The sequence below is a fragment of the Canis lupus genome, chromosome 19 (genome assembly GCF_003254725.2).
Source record: "Canis lupus dingo isolate Sandy chromosome 19, ASM325472v2, whole genome shotgun sequence".
NCBI classification, from domain to species: Eukaryota; Metazoa; Chordata; class Mammalia; order Carnivora; family Canidae; genus Canis; species Canis lupus.
In genome coordinates, this window is record NC_064261.1 from 26,123,203 (window position 1) to 26,144,262 (window position 21,060).

The 21,060-nt window shown below is 34.3% G+C and overlaps 1 pseudogene; it reads left to right on the forward strand.

Annotated features, from left to right (window-relative positions):
- Window positions 1–14,136: 14,136 nt before the first annotated feature.
- Window positions 14,137–14,404, forward strand: LOC112652446 (40S ribosomal protein S27-like; annotated as a pseudogene).
- The last annotated feature ends 6,656 nt before the right edge of the window (window positions 14,405–21,060 follow it).

A 21,060-nucleotide genomic window follows, 5' to 3' on the forward strand; every position in this document is an offset into this window, starting at 1 on the left:
TGCAGCCAAAACAGTGACTGGAGGTAAATTTATAGAAATAAAATGCTCAAAATTAAATAAGACAGAAGATTTCAAATCAACCACCATATTTTCTATATTCTAACCCTTGAAAAAGAAGGGCAAAATAAACTTAAAATAAGTGCAAGGAAGATAAAAATAAGAATTATGGCAGAAATTATTGAAACAGTAAATAGAAAATAATGAAAAATATAACAAAATATGACAAAATGAAAATATGATTTTTCAAAAAGATTCACAGAATTGAAAAATATTTACCTGAACTGAGAAAAAAATAGAGAAAAATCAAATTATTAAATCAGAAATAGAAGAGAGATACTACCACTAACCTTATAGAATGAAGTTTGCATGTTATATCAGAATAACTTAGATAAAATTGGCAAATTCTTAGAAATATGTAAATTATCCAACTGATTCAATAAAAAATAGAAAATTTTCAAATAATAAAGAGATTAAATTTGTAATCAAATAACTTTCTATAGAGAAAAACCCAGGACCAGATGGTCTCACTGGTGAACTTTATTGAATATTTTAAAAAGGAAAAAAAAATTTTCACAAATTTTCCCAAAAATTGAAGAGAAGGAACCACTTTCATTCTGTGAGGTAATTATTATTCTGATACCAAAGCCAGACAAAGACATTATAAGTAAGAAGATTACCAGCCGACATCTCTTATAAATGTGAATGAAGAAATTCCCAACAAAATAATAAGAAATGCATCAAAGACATGTCAATGTCATACACAATGACCAAGTTGGATTTATTTCAGGAATGTAAGTTGGCTCACTATCTGAAAATCAATTAACACAATACTTATAAGTATAGAATCAAAGCAAAAATCACATAATTATTATCTTAAGGAGCACAGAAAAAGTATGTGACAAAATATACCACCATTTCATAATAAACACACTTAGGAAATCAGGAATAGGTAGAGACTTCTTGAACCTAATAAAGAATATCTTTAAAAAAAATACATTTAACATCTTATTTAATGATGAAAAACTGAATATTTTCTCCCTAAGATCAGGAAAAAAACAAGTATGTCTGCTATTTCTAACAAAGACAGTAGCAAAGGTTCTAGTCAAAGAAATTAATCAATAAAATGAAATATAAACCACCCAGATTAAAAAGAACAAAGTAAAACTACCCTTTTGCAAGTATTGGAATCCACTAAGAAACTATTAGAACTAGTAAATGACTTTTTCAATGCTGCATGCAGGATCAAACATTAGTGTGTGAACATCAGTTGTATCTCCAAACAATAGAATTAAGCAAACCAAAATTGAAATTAAGGAAACAATTCCATTTAAAATAATAACAAAGCTAATAAAATATTTAAGACAATACTTAACAAAAGAAATATAAAAATTGTATTCTGAACACTACAAAATATTGTTGAAAGAAATTAAAGATAGGAGCAAAATAAAGTATCTCATTAATGCGTTAGCAGACTATATATTGTTGATAAGGAGATACTGCTTCATTGATTTACATTTTCAGCATAATTCCTGTCAAAGTACACACTAAATTCCTTACAGAAATTTATAGGGTGATCCTAAAGTTCATATGGAAATTCAGAATTATTAAGACAATCTGGAAAAAGAACAATCAGAAAGACTGATACTTTCCAAATTGAAAACTCACTGCAAAACCACACTAATCAAACAACATAGCACTGTCATTAAAGGAGGCATCTAGACCAATGGAATAAAATAGAGTCCAGAAATAAATCATCTCATTTATTGTCAATTTTTTTGACAAGGGTGCCAAGACAATTAAGTAGGAAATAATAGTCCTTTCAACAATTTGTGCTGGAACAACTGGACAACTTGTGCTTAGAACAAGTAAACAAATAGCTAGAGTCTCATTTTACATCATATAGAAAATTAACTTAGAATAAAAACATAAATGTGTGAGCTAAAACTGTAAAACTCTTACAAGAACAAAACTCTTACAACTATAAAACTGTTACAAGAAAACATAGTTGTAACCCCTTGTTACTTTGATTTAGACAATGCTTTTTAGATATGATACAAAAAATACAAGAGACAAAATAAGATAAAAAATAAAATAGATCAGCTGGGCATTGTCAAATTAAAAATGTTTCGTGCTCTCAAAAGACACCATCATAACAAGCACAGAATGGGACTTTTAAATGGGAGATTTTTAGAAATTATATATCTGAACAGAGTCTTATTTCTAGAATATATAAAGAGTTATCACAACTCAATAATAAAAAGGCAATTCAATTTGTAAATGGACAAAGTGAAAAGATATGTAAATGGCCATAAGGACATGAAATAATGCTCAACATCATTAGTCATTGGGGAATTACAAATCAAAACTATGAGATACCTACTAGATATACCTGTTAGCATGGGTATAATCAAAATGAGAGAAAACAAGTGCTTGCAAGGATGTAGAACAATTGGTATCTCAGATACCTCTGTTAGAATTGTAGAATGGTGCAACCACTTTGGAAAACAGTCTCTCAATTCTTCAGATGCTCAGCAGAGAGGTACGGAGTGGTACAACAATTCCACTCTTAGTATACACTCAAGGGAATTGAAAACATTTGTCTTCACAAAAACCTGTACACAAATGTTCATAGAAACATTTGGTATCATAGCCAAAAACTGGAAAAACACAAATATTCATTATCTGATAAATTGATAAATAAAGCCTCACATATCTATACTATGTGATATTATTTGATAATAGAAAATTGATATTCTCTAAATACTATATAACACAGATAAACCTGGAAGACATTATGCTATATTCAAGGAACTAGTCACAAAGTATCAAATATTAAATGATTCAGTTTATAGGAAATGTTCAGAATAGGCAAATTTAAAAAGACTAGAAGAAAGTCAGTGATTGTTTAGATCTGGATGAAATGGAGGGATTGAGATAATGGCTCAGAAGGGTAAGGTTTCTTTTTGGTGTAATGAAAATATAAAATTCAGTGTGGTGATTGGCGCACAACTTGATGACTAATGCTAAAAGGCACTGAATGGGATACTTTGCTGAATTTTATGGTATGTAAAATATTTCTTAATTGAACTGTTATAAAACATATGGCTGCTATATTGATAGTTTTTGAAGTTGTTTCAGTTGTTTTATTCGATGCTTTTATTATGTTCTGGAGGAACATGGGATGTTGCGTCCAACCTGGTGTTTCAACCATATTTTTAGATGACACTTCAAAACTCCATCAAGGTGGCATATTCTGAGTGGTGTACCATATGATATGACCAGTGGGTGCCATGATCATGGATTTGCCCCCACATCTCTTTTCCTGTGAAGTAGATCCCCTCATAAGATTCAATTTTGTGTAGGATTCCATTATTATGAATTAAGAATCCCATACATTGTTGAAATGAGACTACAGACATGAAATGTAAACCCATATTGGATTTACAGCTCTGTTCTACTTTACAAAATTATGTATATAATTATACATTTTACGTTATATATATGTATATTTAATAGATTTTCTAGTTGTTTTCACTGAGAAAGCTGATGTGCTATAATATGTCATAATTGAAAATATACTTACTTCTCTTTTAGTACCAATGCCTGATATCTTGCTGATGTTTAATAAATTGTGTATTAAAAAATAATGACTGATCTTGGGGTGTTATGAAGTCTGTAGAGTTTAATTCAGTTCATAAGAGAAAAAAATAGCCCTTGACTGATTGAAGTAAGGGGGTAATACTATAGCAAAGACCCTAGGGTACAAATATATGGTGATTTATGTTAATGAGACAATCTTACTACATTGAAAAAGCATTTGCTAATAATAAAAGGCAAAGTGAGAACCAGTTTAATACCACTAATGATAGTAAAAGTTTGGATTATATACAGTGAAACAAGAATTTCCAGCCTCCTGTAGGAGGCAGCTTGCATCTTTTTATTAGAATTCACAAATGTTGTAAATACTGGGAGATAAGCCTGTTAGGAAGATGATTTTGGAGCCAATTAGTCTTCCTGGCTAGTTTAGGTGGAGTTTACAGGTATTAGCATTCACTATCTCTGCTATAACCCATACTCCAGATGAGTGATTAAATTCCAGGAACTAAATGAAGTGGAGGATCATATTCTCTGAGTATAGTAGAATGCCATGAAAATTAACTACAGACTTTGCATTAGTCTATGCTGAGGGCAAACAAAACCTGTTCTGTTTCCCTACTTGACATTTTTCAGCCATATCTTTGTCTCATTTATTTTGTTCTACAAGAGGCTTATCTCCCCAACTACTCTCTATTTCTGCAATTCCTTTTGATCCAAAACTAATACATGGTGTTGGCATGGTCCCTTCTAAAGATGTTTTTGGAGTATTAGAATACATTATTCCATGTAAAAGTTCTTTGAGAATTTCTTTCTGACAAAACATAAACTTCATCTTTTTTGTTGTTTTTTGCTGTGATACCACTGATAATGATAACAGAATGAGCAATGCGCTCCTACGCCATGGGCGATTTCCTTGTGGTTCCTCAAATTTCAAACTGTACTTTCACCTAAGAATATTTATAAGAAAGCAGGTGAGAGTGGCATTATTGTAAGCATAAACTGGTTCACTCTGGTTTTACACATATATCTTTGCAAACTTCCTTTGTCATCAATAAATTTATCAGATAAGAATGTTAGTTCATCTGCATTAAAGAGTAAAGTATTTTCTAACATAATAAGAAACTCAGTACAACTAATACAGAGACTGGAGAGCATACATTACACTGTGGGTATTCTGGTTTCTTTCCTTTTAATGCTCCGTGATTTTTTTTGCATGTGGATTTCTACTATGAATTGTATTGTGTCCACAAGAAGAGTCTTTTATTTCTACTTTCCCATATGTTCTCCCAGCAGGAAAAAAGAAATGATGATGTGCAAATGTGCCCCATAAGACTTACTCATGTCTCCTCACCCAGCACCAGCTAATGCAATTTATTTGCCTTTTAATTGGGTGTAGAAATGAGTGGGGTACAGGTATTTTTTGCAATGAAGTAAAGTGAGAATGAATGACTATTGGATAGGACACCAGGAAAATAAGCCCATTACATCAATGATTTGAAAAATCATTATTTGAAATCATAGTGAGAATAATTCTTATCAATTTACAGGAAGGGGAGAAATTAATAGGCTCCCTCCCCACCTCAACCCTGTCACTCCTCAGATGGCACCACACTTTACCATTTCTGTTCTTTTAAACTCAAGATCATTGATATAATTCTACATAAGCATATACAATTATTTTTTAACTCATCAAACATATAGTATATATTGATACACAATAAAATAATGGATATTTTAGTTCCTTTATGTTGCCTTTCCACCTCGCTTTTCCTTGATGTTAAGTTTTAGTATCATTTTAAATTTCCATAAATATAATGAATTGAAAGTATATACTGAAACATTTTCTCTCAGGTATTTTAGATCTTTTTTTAAGGTTTATCTCTTTTGATCACTACTTATTGATCTAAATCCTTTATAATAATTTTCTTGCCTGTTCTCTTTTCAAATTCTGGCAACCATGTCTTTAGAGTAAAACTTTTAGTCTCTCTGGTGATGATAATTAACTCTTGTCTTTTCCCTCTACAGGTTGCTATGACCAGCTTTATGGTCAGAGTATCCATTTCTTGTACAGTTTAGGATTTTTTCTGGAGTTTCTATTTTTTTACCCAAATTTTGTTAGAGAAAAACTGTGTCACTGTTACTGTAGCATTATAGATGACCTAGCTGCTTATATATTTGAATTCCCTCTATTTCTTTCTTGCTAGAGACTTTCTTATCAGTGAACTGACTCCTGATCCAACTTAGACTGTTTTCTCAGAAAACAGAGCCTACTGATTAGTTTTCATTCTGCCCTCTCTCCATATGGATTTTTAGCTAAGTTGCACTCTTCATTTTCCATGGAAATCTATCTTTTTCTTTGGTTTGACACTGTTTTTGTTGATTTTCATTTTGTTTTGTTTTTGACCAGATTATAGAAATTTAGAAAGTGTGCACAGAAAATATACTTGGCTAATCCTCACAAATCTGAACATGACTTTATCTCTGCCCTACCAAAGTTAACTAATATTTTATCATGGTATTGGACAGTACAATCAAAATATTTTCCCTTAAGAAATTTGACATAAATAAATAAAACATCTATCTATCTATCTATCTATCTATCTATCTATCTATCTATCTATCATCTATCCCATTTGGCATTTACTGCGAAATCTCCATAAGAAGCCACATGTTTTATGTTTTTTTTCATCTCTGGGAAATGTTCTTTTTAAAAAAGATTTTATTTATTTATTCATGAAAGACAGAGAGAGAGAGAGAGAGAGAGAGAGAGACAGAAACACAGCCAGAGGGAGAAGCAGGCTCCATGCAGGGAGCCCGACATGGGACTCGATCCCGGGTCCAGGATCACACCCTGGGCTGAAGGCAGCACTAAACCACTGAGCCATCCAGGCTGCCCTGGGAAATGTTCTTATATTATTTGTTTGTTATTTTTTCTTCTTTTCTTTTCTAACTTTTTATGGAACTTTTTGTAGAAGGATATTAGGATTCTTAGATTTATTACCTGTATTTTCATTGTCCCCAAATTCTTTTCCTCTTTACCTTTTCTTTGGGTTTGGGGGCCGGGGGGAGAAGGGCTAACTTTAGAGGGTTTTTTTTCCCCAAATTAAGTAATTGATTTTCTCACATATTTATAGCCTTCCAGATTCTTTTCCTTAAATTTTCTGACTGAAAAAAAAAATTTCTGACTGATGTCATTTAATAGAAGCAAACATTTTCCAAAGCTCTCTGAAATAATAATTTGTGTGTGTGTTTATTTGTTTATTATCATTCATGTGCCTCTGCTTCCTTGGGAATCAAGTGTCCTGATTTATTTTTTGTTATAGTTAGATTATTTTCCCATGTTACATGGTAATACTTGGTTGTGAGAGAAATTTTGGGGAACAACTTCTACTTAATAATTGATTTTCTTAACTATTTAGTGGATTGAATTTGAATTACTCTCATAGTTTAGCCAACTCTGATTCCTATCTGGTGATATATTGGAGCCAGGGGTCTCCCCACTGTGTTACCCATTAGCATGTTTCTAATTACTTTTACTATTTTAATGTCTTAAAAATCAAATTCACTGAAGAGCCCCATATACATCTACATTAGCTGCTTATTCCTGCCATGGTAAATTCATGCAAACTTAGTGAATTATGCAACACAAATGGATTATGTTATAACTTTAGATATCAGGAATCTGAAATGGATTTCAGGAGGCTAAAGTTGAGATGTTGGCAGAACCATGTTCCTGCTGGGGGCTCTAGGGGACAGTTCATGTTCTTGACTCTTACAGCCTCTCTAGCCTATGACTCCTTGGCTCATGGTCCCTCCACCTTCAAGCCCAGCATCATAGCATCTTCAACTCTCTCTCTCTCTCTCTCTGACCATTGTTTCTGTCATCATATTGCCGGCTCTGTTTCTGACATGGTTTCCTCCTTCTTCTAAGGACTCATGATTCCATTGGGTCCACTTAATAATTCAGGATAATCTCCCTACCTGGTTTGCTTGTGTTATCAGCAGATACTATAGCTACATATAAGCAAAATTATTCATTCAATAAAAAAATAATGATTGACCGACATGGGCGAGGCCCTGTGCCAGCATGCCATGTTGGAGGGGATAGAAACACAGAGAAATGCAAGGAAACTTGGCATTCAATAATAAAAATATATTTAATGTAGAAACAAATAAATAGTAATGTATCTCTACATTCACGTGTGTGTGTAGTGGTACCATTTAGTAAAATGCTGAAGGCTAGAGTAGAGCAACTCAGAGTAAAATTTAAAAGTTTCATTTTGAAATGTGAAGTCTGTAATTATAATTGGAGATAACTGATAGAATGAGTGGGTAAGTGATTAACAGCTTAGCATTTGGGGTATGATTGGTGAAAGGAGGTATAAATTTGGGACTATGGATACAGATGATATATGGGACTTGAAAGAAAGAACATGTCAGATGAGACTGATCGTTGAAGGAGGGGATCCAACACAGGAGACTAAGAAGGACAGGCAACAGGAGTAGAAGAAACCAGAAGAGGGTAACATCCTAAGATCCAAATGAAGTTAACACTCTAAGAAGAAAGCTGAAATAAATCAATGGATTAAGCTAAAAAGAACACAAATTTAAAAAGAAAGAGCAGTCACTTCAGTCAAAATTGTGACATAGACTGGGGTACCTAGGTGGTGCAGATGGTTAGGCGTCCAACACTTGTTTACTGATCAGGTTGTGATATCGTGGTCATTATATTAAGACCCCCATTGGTCTCTGCACTCAGTATCAGTGCAGAGTCCACTTGGTCTTGGTATTTTCTTTCCTCCTCCTCTTCTGCTCATTCTCTCTCTCCCTCCCTCTCTCTCTCTCTCTCTCTCTCTGTCTCTCTCATAAATAAATAAATTTAAAAAATGTGACGTGGACAAAAAAAAAACATGAAATGTGGTAAATGTGGAGATCAAAGATACACAATATTATTTAAGGGAATAAAACCAGGTGTATTTGTTCTTTTTATCATTTGCTGCCCCCTCCCTCTCCAGTCCAGCAAATACATTATTTGTTGTTTGCTATCCTGCTCTGTGCCCATAAAGACAGATCTCCAGCTGCATTGCCCATGCTGCCTTGCCCTCTCTGGCTTGGGAATTTGGAATATTTTATATAAAATGTAAAATTTCTGACTTTCCATGAAAGACAAATAATAAATGCTTGAAAATCTGAAATGTGGGATCCCACTCTAGCATGGCAATGATGGGCAAGAGCTGAGAAGCAGTTGCAGCTTTGAAATATGGCAAGCACTGTCCAGTTACTCACAGATTCCCCTGTGATCCCCCATATGAACCTAGGCACATATTCCTGGATTGCTTAAGCCATTGACATAGGCTTCTGGGACCCTCTGGGCATATATGATCTAAGTGCTGCAAGGTAGTCCCCTATGAAGAATTTGTGTACAAGGCTTTGTGTAAAATAGTTTGTTTAAGAGCAACATGTCTTGGTATATAGAGAAATTATCTGTTATCCACACAAGTACTTCCTCACACTAGATTCCCTGCAGGGCTTCCTAAACCCCCTCTATCTGACACCCTTGTCTATCAACACTGGTACAATTCCAAGTGCTTCAATGAGACATTGTTGCCAAAATGGCATAGACATGGCTGAACTGGCAGCATGGCATTTCCATTTCACACACCGAACTTTCTATCAGTCTATTTCCATCGGCAACCTCTCCAAACCACACACTTTTCGGTTGCTGTTCCCATGTGAACTGCAGGAAAATGAAGTTTCCAAATAGGATCACATTTCTACTTGCCTGATGCCTCGGTGGAGTCAATCAGAGCAAGTAATACCAGGAAGACTGAGAGGTGGCAAAAAAAAATTAGTAAATACGATTACTAATATGATTAGTAAATATGATCTCATTTCAACAAACTGCATAACCTAGAAGAATGGTGTGTGGATCTGACAGTAGGTATTCAATCGAATATCACTTTGCAGCAGTAGAATTGCTGCTAAGGCTGTCAACAGACAGCAGGTGGTTGGAAGTTGGCAACTTTTATGAAAGCCATTTATATTACAGTGCATTTCATGTAAATAGTGACAATAAAATGTTCTAGGAATAAGATGCAAATATTGCAAATGTGTTTGCTTCAATAAGAACTTGGGCAGTTGTGCCTTAATTAAAATGAATAATAACTTTAAGACACCATTGACATATTTGATATGTTTTTGGTTCTGGGTGTTATTGGCAAACTATTCACCACAGTTACTCTGTAAAGATTCCTGTTAACTTTGGTGAATCCTATGTTTTGGAGGCTACTGACAATATTATTCCACTTCTTTTAGGTTCCCAATTGGTTCACTGCTTTTGAGTTTTGAAAGATACAATTTTATATACTCTGTTTATTTTCAATTACAGTCACAGTATCATGGTACTAGTCCTAGGAATATTCAAGTGCTTTTTCTTTTCATCCTTGGAAACATTCAATTTTTAATGATCACTTAACTCTAGAGACTAGACTCTGCTTGAAGATTTATTTAAGTAAAATCCTTTAATAAACTAAAACTAGAAACAGATAAAGTCACAATAGATTAAATTCTCTAGGTTATCCCTAAATCCCTTTGTGTTCCAATTAGTAAATTTCAGTAAACTAATCCGGATCAAATGAAATCCAAAACAACTAAATAATGGTAGCTCTATCAACTGTACCATTATGTTGAGTGATGGAAGAGAGTATGAAATATGTTACCTGTATCAATTTTTGTATAATCCTAAAAACATTTGAATTTATACTTCATATTATGGCACTTTATGTTTGTATGTTAATACAGAGTGTCCTTGAAACAATTGATTTTGTTTGTTATAATGAAGAGAGATAAATCAGATATTTGGTACAAGATTTAAATACTTAAGAACTATATATTTTTAAAAAGTAGAAAATGAAGTTGTATAAGTTCAAATGACTTTCTAAAGAACTCACATAATGTATTGTTTACCTAGGATACAAACTAGTTATCTCTATCTTCTCTCCCTCCCTCACTTCATTCTTTACCTTCCTCCATTTATTTCTTTTACTGTGATAAAATATACATAAAATAAAATTTAGCATTGTATCATTTTAAGAATTCACTGGCACCAGGGGGCTCAGGTGGCTCTTGGTTAAGCATCAGACTCTTGATTTTGGCTTCAGTCGTGGGATGAATTATCAGTGTCACCCGATTTATGCTGGGTATAATGCCTGTTTGGGATTATCTCTCTTCCTCACCCTACTCTCTCTCTAAAAAAAAAAAAGAAAAGAAAGAAAATAGAAGAGAAAAAAATAGAAGTCCCCGGCATTAAGTGCATTTACAATGTTATATAATTATTACCCTTTATCTATTTTCAGAAACCTTTAATTGTTGCAAGTAGAAACACTGTACTCATTAAACAACCACCTCCATTTCTTTTGTCTCTGGAAGCAGCCCTTTTACATTTTGTCTCTATGAATCTGACCACTCTAAAGATCTCATGAATCATACAGTATTTGTGTGTGTGTGTGTGTGTGTGTGTGTGTGTGTGTGTGTGTCTGTGACTGGATTATTTTACTTAGCCTAATGTCTTTAAGCTTCATCTGTATTGTAGCATGTGTTAGAATTCCCATCATTTTAAGGCTGAATAATATTCCATTATACATATATACATATATGTACCATATTTTGCTTTTCTAGTCATCTGATGATGGCACTTGAGTGTTTCCACATTTTGGCTATTGTGAGTAGTGCTGCAACAGATATAAATGTATAAATAGCTCTTTGTGATTTGCTCTCAAATCTTTTAGAAGTAGAATTGCCAAATCATGTGGGAATTCTATTTCTAATATTTTGAAGAACCACAGTTTTGTTTTCCATAATGGCTGTACTTTTTTTTTTTATTATTCCAAAGCAATAGTATACAAGAGTTCTAATTTTTCCACATCCCTACTAACATTTATGTTCTTTCTTTTCTTTCTTGACAATACCATTCTAACGTATGTGAGATGGTTTCTCACTGTAGTTTTGGTTGTATTTTCCTAATAAATAGTGATGTTGAGCATCTTTCCACATGGTTTTTGATCATTTGCATGCTTCTTTGGTGAAAATTCTACCCAAATACTTATCCTACCCCCTCCAAAAAAAAATGCCTCTTTTCAAAAATTAGGTTGTTTGGCTTTTGTTAATAAAGCAAAGCAGTTCTTTTTAAAAAGATATTAAAAAGTAGGGGAGGAGCATGAGCAGGGGAGGAGCAGAGGAAGAGGAAAAAAATCTCCAGCAGACTTCATATTGAGCACAGAGCCTGACGTGGGACTTGATCCCAGGACCCTGAGATCATGAGCGAAGCCAAAACCAGGAGTTAGTCACTCAACTGACTGAGCCATTTGGGTCCCCTGCAAAGGAGTTCTTTGTATACTCTAGATATGAATCCCTCAGCATATATATGATTTGCAAATATTTCTCAAATTCCATGGCTTTTTTATTATGTTGATTGTGATGCATAGAAATGTAAAGTTTATGTAATGCAATTTATCTACTTTCTTCATTTTTCTTGTACTTTTGTCATATCCAATAAATAATTCTCACATCCAATGTCATGAAGCTTTTCCCCTCTGATTTCTTTCAAGTGTATAGTTTTAAGTGTTACATTTAAGTCTTTGATCCATTATGGATTAATATTTGTATACGGTGTAAGGAAAAGTTCCAATTTCATTTATTTTGTATGTGGATATCAAGATTTTCCAGGACAGCTTGTTTTCCTTTCTCTCCCAATGTTTTTGGCATCTCTGTTGAAAACTCATTTGATTATGTGAGGATTTGTTTCTGGATTCCATTCTACTTCATTGGTCTATGTTTATTTCTAAGTCAATACCATATTTTTTGATTACTGGAACTTCGTAATAAGTTTTGAAGTAAAAAAAAAAAGACAGGAAACTTTGCTTCTCTCTCTCTCTTTTCAAGATTTTCTTCTTTATTCATTTATTCATGAGAGACACAAAGAAAGACAGAGACATACTCAGAAGCCAGGTCCCTGAGGGAAGACTGATGTGGGACTCGATCCTGGGTCTCCAGGATCACACCCTAGGCTGAAGGCGGCGCTAAACCGCTGAGCCAGCCGGGCTGCCCAGTAGTTCTATTTTCTTGTATTGCATTTGTCTTGGTTTAGGATCAGGTAAATACTGGCGTCCTGGAGTTAGTTGGGACACCTGGGTGACGCAGTGGTTGAGCATCTGCCTTCAGCTCAGGGCATGATCCAGGAGTCCCAGGATGGAGTCTCTCATCAGGCTCCCTGCATGGAGCCCACTTCTCCTCCCTCTGCTATGTCTTTGCCTCTTTCTCTCTCTCTGTCTCAAATAAATAAATAAATAAATAAATAAATAAATAAATAAATAAATAAATAAATAATCTTAAAAAAAAGAAGTGTTCCCTCTTCTTCAATGTTTTGTAAGAATTTGTGGAGTATTGGTATTTATTTCTCTTTAAATATTTGGTACAATTTGCTAGTAATGACTGCTTGTTTTTAGCTGTTTGTTTGTTTGTTTGTTTTATTTGGGAGGTTTTGATTACTGCTTCATTCTCCTTACTAGTTTTAGGTCTGTCAAGCTTTCTATTTCTTCATGATTTAGTTTGGTGGGTTGCATATCTCCCAGAATTTACCAATTTCATCTAGATTATCTAGTTTTTCAGTTTGTAGTTTATAGTACACTGACAACACCTTTTTTTCTTTTTTACTTGTTTCTTTGTTTCTTTTTTAGTTCAGCTAATTGTTTTTTATTTTTCTCAGTATTTTTGAAGAATTAATCTTTAGTTTTATTTATATTTTCTATTCCCTATTTTGTTTATCTCTGCTCTCAGTATTGTTTCTTCCTTCAGCTAGTCTCAGATACAGTGAATTCTAATTTTCTAGTTTCTTAAGGTAAACATTTAGACTGTTGGCTTAAGATCTTTGTTCTCTTTTAATGTAGCCATTTATAGGCATAATGTCCCTTATCAGAACTGCTTTCACTGCATCCCATAAGTTTAATCATGCTGTGTTTACATATTCATTTGTCTCAAGCTATTTTCTAAAATTCCTTGTGATGCCTTTGAACTGTTGTTTAAGGATACAGACATTTTTCAGGTCTTCAGGTTTCTTTCTGCCATCAATTTCTAATTTAATTCCATTGTAATTGAAAAGACATTTTATTTCAATATATTTAAATGTATTAAGAATTGTTTTGTGACTGGGTGGCTCAGTGGTTGAGCATCTGCCTTTGGCTCAGGGCATGATCCTGGGATTCCAGGATCAAGTCCTGAGATTGAGTTCCACCTCGGACTTCCTGCATGGAACCTGCTTCTCCCTCTGCCTATGTCTCTCTCTCTCTCTCATGAATAAATAAATAAAATCTTTTTAAAAAATATTTTTTAAGTCACAATTATTTTGTGACTATACACATGGTCTATTATAGAAAATATTCCATGTATATTTGAGAACCTACTATTGCAATCTACTGTTGTTGAGTGCACCGTGCCATAAATGTCTATTAGGTCCAGACTTTCTGGCAATGGTGACCTTCCCATGAGTACATGCCTATTGTGAAGGACATCTTCCATCTGTCCACAGAAGAGGAGAAAAAGAAGCATAAGAAGAAGTGCCTAGTGCAGAGCCCCAACTCCTACTTCATCATGGATGTGAAGTACCCAGGATGCTATAAAATCACCACCATGTTTATCTATGCAGACATAGTAGTTCTTGTGTGTTGGCTGTTCCACTGTCCTTTGCCAGCCTACAGGAGGAAAAGCTAGACTCACAGAAGGATGTTCCTTCAGCTGAAAGCAGAACTTTTAGTGCTAAATCAAGATAAGTGGGAAATTATTCCAATAAACAGATTTTGGATAAAAAGGTCTCTTAGACCAGCTTATTAATAGTGTCGTTGATATTCTCTATTTCTTTATTGACCTTCTATGGTTGTTCTATCCATTATTTAAAGTACGATGTAGTAGTCTTCCACTATTACTGTAGAACTTCCTATATCTAACTTCAGTTGTGCCAATGTTGGCTTCAGATATGAAGGAGCTCTGATATTTGGTGCATATGTAATTGTTGTATATTTTGAAGAAATGACACTTCAATTATTATGTAATGTCTAAATTTGTGATTTAAAAAAGATTTTACTTAAATTTTATTTTTAAACATTAAAATAGCCACTCCTATTTTTTTTTTTTTTGGTTACAAGTGGCATGTAATATCTTTTTCCATTGTTTCATTTGCAATCTAGGTTTTTCCTTAGACCAAAAGTGAGTTTCTTACAGATATTATAATATCTTACGAGATATTATTAGTAATTGGGTACTGTGTTTTTTCTTATCCATCCTACTAACCTATATCTACTATTTGGAGAATTTCATCTGCTTAAATTTAAAGTAACTAATGATAGAGAAGGATTTGCCTTCTTTTTTTCTTATAGCTTTTTTTAAAATCCCTTCTTTCTTCTAGCTTTACCTTCTCTGTATTCAGATTATTTTCTGTGGTATATTCTATATAATTATTTTTTTCCTTTGTGTATGCCAAAGAATAACATAAAACATCCTAAAGTCATAGCAATCTATTTTAATGGATAACAACCTATTTCAATCACATTAAGAAAATCTTTACCTTTTGCAGCTATGCTTCTTTCCCACTATAACATGTCATGTTATACCTTTATATACTATATATCAATTAACATAGATCTAAAATATTTTGTATACTCTTGACTTTTAAATTCTATGAAAGAGTAAAAAGTTAATAAAAAAGAAATTCATAACAATACCGTTTTTATATTGTTTCATATATTTACTTCTATTAGGTACTATTATTTTGTTTTTTCCAAGCTTGAAGGATTACCTTGATGAAAACCAGTAATGAAGTTCCTCAGATTTTATTTATCTGGAGAAGTCTTAAGTTTTCATTATTTTGAAGGACATTTTTGCTAGAAATAGAATTATTGGTTTCCTGTTACTTTTTTTCTGTCAACACTTTAAATATTTCATTCCACTTCATTCTAGTTGCAAGATTTCTGCTGAGAAGTCAGCTTATTGTCTTATGGAGTTTTCTTTGTATGTTACAAGCCACTTTTCTCTCATTGCTTTCAAGATTCTTTCTGTATTACAACTTTGGACAGTTTGATCACAATGTATCTCAATGTGAGTCTCTTTAGATTTTTTTCTACTCACAATGTGTTAACTTCTTGTATTAGTATTTTTGTTATCTGTCTCCTCAAATTTGAGACTTTTCAGACATTATTTCTTCAAGTAAATACTCTTCCCCTTTCATTCTCTCTTCTTCCAGGACTTACATTCACAGATACAGATCTATTTCATGGTGCCCCATACATCCCTTAGCTCTCTTCACTTTTCTTTATTTATTTTTTTTCTTTTTGCTCTTCATACTCAATGATTTCAAATAATTTGAATTCAGTTCACTGATTTTCTTTTCTTTTCTTTCCTTTTTTTCTTTTCTATCTTATCTTTTCCCTTTCCTTTCCTTTCCTTTCCTTTCCTTTCCTTTCCTTCTTTTCTTTCTTGATTATATTTATTTATTTATGAGAGACACAGAGAGAGAGGCAGAGACATAGGCAGAGGGAGAAGCAGATTCCCTGTGTGGAGCCCCATGCAGGACTCCATCCCAGAACACTGAGATCACCACCTGAGCCAAAGGCAGATGCTCAGCCACTGAGCCACCAGGTGCCCCTGGTGCCCAGGTGCTGAGGTCCTTTCAAAGTATTGTGCAGGATATATCTTCCCCGAATCTGTGGATGCTTTTTGTTGTTGTTGTTTGTTTTTGTTATGTTTTTGGGTTTTTTGGGGGGTTATGTTTGTTTTTTTCCAAGTTCTCTGGTATACATTACTATTTTTAAGTATCTTAATTTTCCTAATAGTATTACTTTTGCTTCTTCTCAGAGCCTCAGGTGTTTTGTTGTATTCCTCTTCTTATAATCTCTTGCCCCAGGCAGGGATGAATATGCAATCACCTGCATCAGTCTCCTACTTCAGTGTCTTTCATTGTTTTTAGTTGCCTCCATTCTGATATTCAAACTGCCATCTTTCCCATCAGTGCTCCACTTTAGAAGAGAGAGAAAAACCAGTCGCTGGAGCAGTTATTAAATATGCCAGAATGGGGATGCCTGGGTGGCTCAGTCAGGCAAGTGTCTGCATTTGGCTTAGGTCACAATCCCTGGGGATCCTGGGTGGGACCCAGCCCCAAGTTGGGCTCCCTGCTCAGTGGGAAATCTGGTTCTCCCTTGCCCTCCCCCTGCTCATGCACTCTTTCTCTCTCTCTCTCTCTCAAATAAATAAATACGATCTCAAAAAAAAAAAAAAAGCCAGAGTGTACAAGCGATTTTCATTTCTGTATTTCCATCCTGAGGGAAGAACCAGGGACTGTGAACATGTGGCGTTTTTCTGGCTGTGTGGTGGGACTAAAGAGCAAAAATACGACAGTTTCCAACCATGTGGAATGTGCCTTGCTCATGCTTAGGTAATCATTTAGGTGTTGCAGTTTCTTGATTGATATCTAGTGTTCCCACAAAGTTACTTTTGTCTTTATGTTGTGTGTTTGGTATTTTCATGGAGAAATGAGGGTCTGGAGCTTCCTAGTCCATCATTTTGCTAATGTCCTATAGTGATATATTTAGATTCTCTTCTCATCTCCTTTCATGAATATTCTATGGGTATTTTCTTTCCAGTTACCATGGGGATTACATATAGTATCCAATTTGAATTGACACTGACTTAAGTGTAAGCTCATACAAAAACACTACTGTACAGCTCCATTTCTGAACTTCTTTGGTCTTTTTCATTACTGATGCCACAATTATATCTTCATATATCATGTGCTTAATGTCATGGACACATAAACATTTTTATGCAGTTGTCTTTTAAATCCTGTAGAAAAAAATTGCAAAGTATCAATAAAATATTAATTATATTAATATACCTTTATATAATATTAATATAATAACAATAGCACTGAGTTTTTAATTTTTTAAAAAAATTCAGAGGGGAGAGAGAGAGAGAGAGAGAAGCAGGCTCCATGCAGGAAGCCCGACGTGGGACTCAATCCCTGGTCTCCAGGATCACACCCCGGGCTGCAGGCGGCGCTAAACCACTGTGCCACCGGGGCTGCCCAATAGCACTGAGTTTTATATTTGCCCAAGCATTTACCTTCACTGGAGAGTTTACAGCTTCATAGGTCTTGGAGTTACTGTCTAGCACTCTTTCATTTCAAACTAAAGATTTTATTTTGTATTTCTCCTAAGACAGATCTATTGATAATAAGCTCTCCCAGTTTGTTGTTTATCCTGGGCTCTTTTGATTTTTCACTCAACTTTGAAGGGCAGCTTTGATGGCCTTTTGATGATAGAATTTTTTGTTTTCTGGAAATTTTTTCTTTAGTACTTTAAATAGATTAGTCCACTGCCTTCTTAGCATCCCACTTCTTTCTCAAATTCTCATGAGAAATCAGCTAATAATCCTATTAAGATTCTCTTATATATAACAAGTGCCTCTTTTGTGATTTTCAAAACATTTCTTTGTCTTTTGCCATTTCATTACAATATGTCTTTTTTTATGATCTCTTTGTGTGTTTTTGTTTTCATACTTAGAGCTAACTGCATGTCTTGCATTTGTAGATTTAAATATTTTATCAGGGATCCCTGGGTGGCTCAGCTGTTTGGCACCTGCCTTTGGCCCAGGGCGCGATCCTGGAGTCCCGGGATCGAGTCCCGGGATCGAGTCCCGCTTTGGGCTTCCGGCATGGAGCCTGCTTCTCCCTCTGCCTGTGTCTCTGCCTCTCTCTCTCTCTCTCTCCCTCTTTCTCTCTCTCCGTGTCTATCATAAATAGACAAATTTATTATAAATAAACACCATTTATTTATAAATAAATAAATAAATAAATCTTGAATAAATATTTTATCAAAGTTTTGTAGGTTTTGTCTATTATTCTTCAAATAATCTTTTGACATTTAGGATGGTTGTAAGGTAAGCAGTGGTTTGAAATTGTAAATTAAAGGTTGATACATCTGATGGTCAGAGAGGGCATTTAAATTAAATGATTAAAAATGTTCATAAATTGGGATGCCTGGGTCGCTCAGTGGTTGAGCATCTGCCTTTGGCTTAGGGTATGATTCCAGTCCCAGGATGGAGTCCCACATCAGGCTCCCTGTAAGGAGACTGCTTCTCCCTCTGCCTGTGTCTCTGTATCTCTCGTGAATATATAAATAAAATATTCAAAAGAAAGTTCAAAAATTGGGATAATCATTATAATAATTAACAATATGTAGGTATCACAAATAGATAATTTTATAACACATATCCAACTCATAGTTGCAGGTTAAAATATTTGCACTGCCCAAGGTTTACTATCTCTAAATATCAAGACCGTTCCAGGAGATGAGCACAGAGTCAATTGACTACGTGTTCTAAAATTATTTTCCTTTGTTTTCAGATTAGGTCCAGGAACAATTAACTACCATCAGAGATGAACTGCCCCTTCTAATTATAGCTAGGCTGGAGAGGGAGTAGACAATATGTACAGAGGCTCACCTCGTTGGTTAGAACTGTAAAATGAAGGGACACTGCCTTTAGGCTCACTTCATTTAGATCAGAGTTCATGGCAGGGGAAGTTTTGTTGGAGGAATTCAAATGTTCAAATAGATGATAGTATCTTTGAGACGGTAATATTTCATTTTTGATCGTGGTAGTATTTGATGATATTTAGTAGAAGATGCTGAACACATAACACAAATATATTTCAGGACTTTAGGTCAGGGGTCAACAAGAGGCAAATATTTTAGTCTTCACAACCCAGAAGGTCTTTGTTATAACTACTCAACTCTGCTTTGTAACAAAAATGAATCATAGACAGCATGTCAATAAAGAAACTTGGCTGTGTTTCAATACAAGTTTACTTAATAAAACAAGCATCAGCTTCGATTTGGCTTGTTGGCCATGATTTCTCAATCCAAGCTCTAGACTATTAATTCAGTGTGCTTCCTCAAAATATTACATAAATATCTTACCTGATTTAGAATATGAGGGTGAAGTCCAGGAAGTTACAATGTGATTGATTATAGGTTTCAAATGACTTTTGCATGCACTGAAGTTTGAGAACCATTGCACTATATAATGCTCCAAAGAGAAGATATATAGGGAAATAATTTGTTATTGAGAACGGAAACAGAAATCCTTTCTTGGGAGATTGGATAGATAGAGTAGCTCAGTCCTACAATCCTGCTGTAAGAGGAAAATTAACTAAAAGATAAGAAAGTTAAGAGAAGAAACAAATTGAAAGAAAAATTTCCCACATTATAAGTGATGCAAACTCTTTGTTCTTTTTCTAAATTTTACAAAACATGCTTGATTTAACAGATGTATAATACCCTTCAACAACTTTTCAACTGAAAGATTCAAGTGTTAGAATTGCTGGAAGCTCCCTCCTAGCCATTCCTTGGAATCGTTTCATCTCTTTACAAGAAAATACACAGTGTAAGGTTAACCACAGGTCTACGTCTGAAAGAATAGCTTGCCTGTCTACTTGAAATAAATAATAGAAGTATTCAAAAAGTTCATCTTCTTTCCTGCGCAATTGGCCAGTTGCATCTCCAGCATAATAACCACCACAAGAACACTGGGAATCCTTACAGAAATGGAAGTGAATGGCACAATAAAAAATACTAAGCAGCACTTACTTCCCCAGTGAATTTCCCTAATCCAAGGAGAAAAATAAACTCATTGAGGGTTTCACTTTCTTAAAAGAAACACATTTAGCCAGTGGGAAATACCAGAGGCTAATTCATGTGGGCCCCATCAGATTATTGCTTTCTATAGAATACATTGCCAGTCTTCATTGGAATCCTCTCTATAATTAGGAATTATATGAAGCAGTTAACAAACTCTATGTATTGGTTTAATTACTAAGGTTTCCACAGCTAGAATATTCATCTTCATTCTGTAAACATATATTATATCAGTTGTAATGCACAAAATCACAACAGAATCAGTTCTCTGACTGTAAGCGATTGCTAATGATAGGGGTAATAGAGGTGAATCTACTAATCTATCTTATGATTTCTTCTGATATGTACTTCACAGATCATACTATCAACTCTGACTGTGATATTTAAATTAGGACTTGCATATACAGTCTCTAATTAAGCAGTTACCAAACAAATGCCTAGTAATTGTGGTCAAGATTTGGCTATTAGTAGCAGATGTACCTATACAGGACCCGGAGGCTATGTGAATTTTTAGTCAATAAACGCAGAGAAGCAAGGTAGGAAACTGGAATTTTGCATTAAAACTTATCTCTGTGACTTTGGGTGAAAAAACCCCTTGCCTATATGTTTTCTCAACACTCAAGGAGGGGATAGAACCTTATCTGCTTTTGTCTGGCTTTGTTATGAAGATCAAATGAGAGACTATGTGAAGATTATGAGACAAAATGTGTTTTTCCATTAATGGAAG